The sequence below is a fragment of the Centruroides sculpturatus genome, unplaced genomic scaffold (genome assembly GCF_000671375.1).
Source record: "Centruroides sculpturatus isolate CEXI.00-Female unplaced genomic scaffold, Cexi_2.0 scaffold608, whole genome shotgun sequence".
Lineage (NCBI taxonomy): Eukaryota > Metazoa > Arthropoda > Arachnida > Scorpiones > Buthidae > Centruroides > Centruroides sculpturatus.
Window position 1 is genome coordinate 84653 of NW_019384781.1, and position 4284 is coordinate 88936.

General features: G+C 33.1%; 1 protein-coding gene across 1 annotated transcript in view; it reads right to left on the reverse strand.

Moving 5' to 3' along the window:
- LOC111629172 (slit homolog 1 protein-like) overlaps nt 1–1044 on the reverse strand; it is a 12015-nt gene extending 10971 nt beyond the window's left edge. The window contains exon 1 of the mRNA XM_023373051.1: nt 935–1044. The gene's annotated coding sequence lies outside the window, so the exon portion shown is untranslated. The remainder of the gene's footprint in view (nt 1–934) is intronic.
- Nucleotides 1045–4284: the final 3240 nt, after the last annotated feature.

A 4284-nucleotide genomic window follows, 5' to 3' on the forward strand; every position in this document is an offset into this window, starting at 1 on the left:
AAAAAAATATTATATGGAATTGAACGAAAATGAAAATTTGCTTGATAATTCAACTACGCTTGTTGGAGAACAATAAAAACACTACACTCGACAAGCCACCAATAAAACTCAACTGCCTAACCTATAACCAAACTCTCCTTTTAATTTGTTTTTAAAAATAAGCGCTTGACAAACTTGCCCCGTGTGCCGAAGTTGCCCCGGTTTCCCCTATATAGACTGTACGAGTTGGAAAACACAAGAAATACAGGATACACAAAGCCTGGTGCCTCGCGTAATAGTTTGGCATTCGGAAACAATTAAGTTCTTGAGATTGTATTAGTTTGTAGAGTAACTCTATTTCTCGATTTCTCCCGTCTTGGCACTTACCCGTTCCCGAGATATCTCGCAGAGGAGTATGCTGGCTCTCTTTCTCTTTAACCCAGCGTGCTTTCCAAGTATCTGAGACTTCCGTGTTACTAGTCTCCAGTTTTTCTCGTATTCTCTCCCGCTCGCATCCCAATTTAAGGATTTTTGGACGAGAACTTCCCAATAATTACCGATTGCCCTTGCGAACAGATTTCACTCAGGACAGCTCGAATCGGATGAGGTAAAAGAATACCTTCGCGTCTGTCCTTCTCCGATGTGGGTGGTCACCCACTTGTTTACTGCCAGGTGTTTTCCACCGGACAACCCTTGAATCCAATTAGCCAGGTCGGCGTTTCCTTTGTTCCCTTACCATTTATAAGCCAATACTTTACACTATCTGTATAGTTAATCGGGTCTCACTACTCATACACGTTTCATATCTTCTATCGGCTCTCATCTTTCTGACTGCTTTCTCGAGGTTAAGGAAAGACGACTGTGGGAATTTATTGGGCTCAATTTGAAAAATTTGTAGACCTATAAATTTTACAATTCATAATAAAAAAAGATTATGTAGCTTATTACAACACACCTCTCTTGTTGCCGAGATAGTTTTACTGAAAACTAACGTCTTCCACCTACTCTAGGTCATTCTCAGGCTTTACGTGAAAATTGGAACATTGGCGTAAATAGAATAGATATGTTCAAATTCAAAAAAATTGAAAACAGAAAAATAAAAAATAATATATTTAACTAATAAAATAAATAATTTCGACCTTTATATACACGATTTCAAATATTTTCAATTTTTTAAATATAATTCACGTAAGTAAGAAAGTCGGACTCCTTAACACATTCGTAGAAATTAATAGTTTAAAATCAAAATAGAAATTAGTGATGTAACGAATATTCGATTACTATTCGGTATTCGGCCTATTCGGCCTATTTTTCACTATTCGGCCGAATACCGAATATCTAAAAACAGGAGTAATAAATAACAAAAACACAGTAAATCAATCATTTTGTTATTTAGATTTAATGTTATCGAGTTAGTGTTGTTTGTTTATATTTATTTATAACTTGTAACATGCACAAAATAAAAAAGAAAATAATATTAGTCACATGTATTCACAATTTATAATTACTGAGATCAGCACACGTACACGTCTATCGTTGGAGAATCCTCGCACATCTGAGGGTCTGACCCTGCCTATCCTTCTTTTTAAGCGCTCGTCTTTGCTCTTCCCTTTCTCTTTCCTCTATCGCTCTAATCCATGTATGCCTGTGCATACATCATAATACGCGCTCACGATACTTTCGATTCGTCACTTTTCCGTCGTAGAGTTCCCATTTTACAATTACGTGACTCAGCCTGGTGATAACGGAGAAAAGAGACAGATAGGACGTCGATATAAGTCACAGTTATGATTTCACAGATTCGAGACAGCTTGATAGCCCGAACGGCCCCAGGCTTTCGCCCGTGCACGCTAAGTGACTTTCATTACAAGCATTTAGCTTTCCGAAGTCTATGACAACAATTGTTTGGCATTGACGGCCGCGAATTTCGTGCCAATAAGCTGCCTCGACTTGTTCGATTATGTTATCAACTCAATTTCATATTTATTTTCACATTTTCACTTCGCGGTCCTTCTCTGTTCTTTTTCCGTTATTTACACGTGTAGGTCATTTCATTGTTATCCACATTTGATATCATCATTTATCACATACTTCCATGACACTCTTGTCTGTCCGCTACAACTGCCAAGAATTAACGCGATTGGCGAAGCGTAGTGACAGCGGGCCAATAGAGAGCAGGATCCTTGCCATAATGCGGTTTGTGCGCCAATTTTCGTACGTGCGTTAATCGAGCCGAATAGTTTGGCCGAATATTCGGCTATTCGGCCACGCTCCTGGCCGAATATTCGGTATTCGGCCTGAGGCCGAATATACTATTCGTTACAACACTAATAGAAATAAAACAAAAGGCTAAATATTTCCTCATTTTATTTTTCTACAAAGTTTTGTTAACACAGAAATTGTCATTTAAGGGTTGGCTCTTTGTGACAAAGTTAAATTATTGTAAAGTTCTTGAACTGACATTGTCAAACTAACCATTTTATCCCAAGGCGGGTGTAATGGCTCATAATCTGTTTCCGTATGGTGTAAAATATAATAAAAATAACCCCGTTTTAAATTTTTCTATTTTTGGGCTCGGGACCTTTTATAGCATAACAAAATCTTGTTGTAAAAATTACAGATTTATTGATAATTTTTCTGAATAAAAGAATGTTACTTCCATTTTCGAATTTTCTGTACAAAAAGTATTGTTTAATTATTGATGAGTCCATTATTCATTTATTCTAAATTTACTGTTTTATTATGCAATAATTATGCATTTTATAATATAATTTGTAGTCAAAATGCCCAAAAAAGTATACAAAATTAATATTTCAAACATTATAATTATTTAAAGTATAAAAATTAATTTCAATAAGAGCAAATGATAAATAATAACAATTTATAAGAAAGTGTTCATTAAAGCGTTCAAACACGGGAAATTTCAATTACAGAATTTGTCAGGTGTAAATATTATGATTTTTACAGTTTTTTATGAAACACCTCCTAGACTTATTGATGTTTTGTTTATCGATACATATTTAAGCAACAAATCAGCATTATTTTTGACAAACCTAGCTAAAATATAGCTAAAAGATTTTCCAATATATCCACTACACCCAAATAATTAAAACAAATTGAGAAAGCGTAGATTCATTAAATATTCCTTGAAAGGATTGCTTACTTTTTATACGCACTTCAGATTCATTACATATATTATCTTCGTTGACCGATATTTAATTTTAAAAACAATATTTATCATAGGCACGCATCGGGAAAAAGAAGCATAACTCTGTAAATGTCATTTCCCCGAGAGAATCAGCTGCACTTTGGAAAAGCCGACACTCTACGTCGACAATCTCACGCGTGACCTAATTTTCGGCTGTACTATAGATTAATTCCTACGAAATTTCGGGACTTTGAATATATATTTGAACTCGGGATTGAGACGAGTTCAACGATACCCTACTTTTCGAATAATAATGGCTCTCGAAATATTTACAGGATTAAGTGTACGAGTCTTCTATGAGGAAACGGATAAAGGCGAGCGTATCGACAGTTGTATAATTAATTAAATTTAAGTAAATTAGTTAACATTGTATGTTTCGATCTAAGTTTTTTCGTAATATTACGGTGTACGGACTTTTAAATTTGTAAATTGTATTATACTAAAAAATAAAGTTTTACGTTATTCTTCAATTTACTCATGTATTTTTAATGCTTCCGTACAAAATAATGCTTATTAAATTGTAATTCGAGTTTATCGTTTAAAATCAGCGTGGATAATGTTAATTTCGTTGTTGTGTATTAATTTAACTCGAAATAGATGTAAAATCCATATAAAACAATGAAATTATTTTAAAAAATTAGTCTTGTTATAGGTTAAATGCTTACATTACATGCGGCGAATAAGTAATTTTATATTATTTTTATAAATACCACATACTTTTCCTTCTTTAATTAGATGTTCTTGTGGTTTAAGACGAATTAGGGCATTCAACATTTCCATTTGTAATCAGTTTTCATAATAAATTGGTAGAGAATGCTTTGAATAAGTGTCAGTAGTAGTGGTTTGGACAGCTTTGATCACAAAATTAATTTCTTGAGTAAATTGCAAATAAAAATTTGTTAAATAGAATTATTTCAGATCACAAAATTAATTTTTCAATGAATTTCCTAAATAAATTTGAGTGGCACTAAACACAAAATTAATTTTTATAATTACAAAAGTAATTTTTATTGAAAGGAAATGATCCGAATGTTAAGAATATTCAAGTAAATTTTTAAAATATGAAAGTATTAAATGTTTTAATATGGAATAAAATT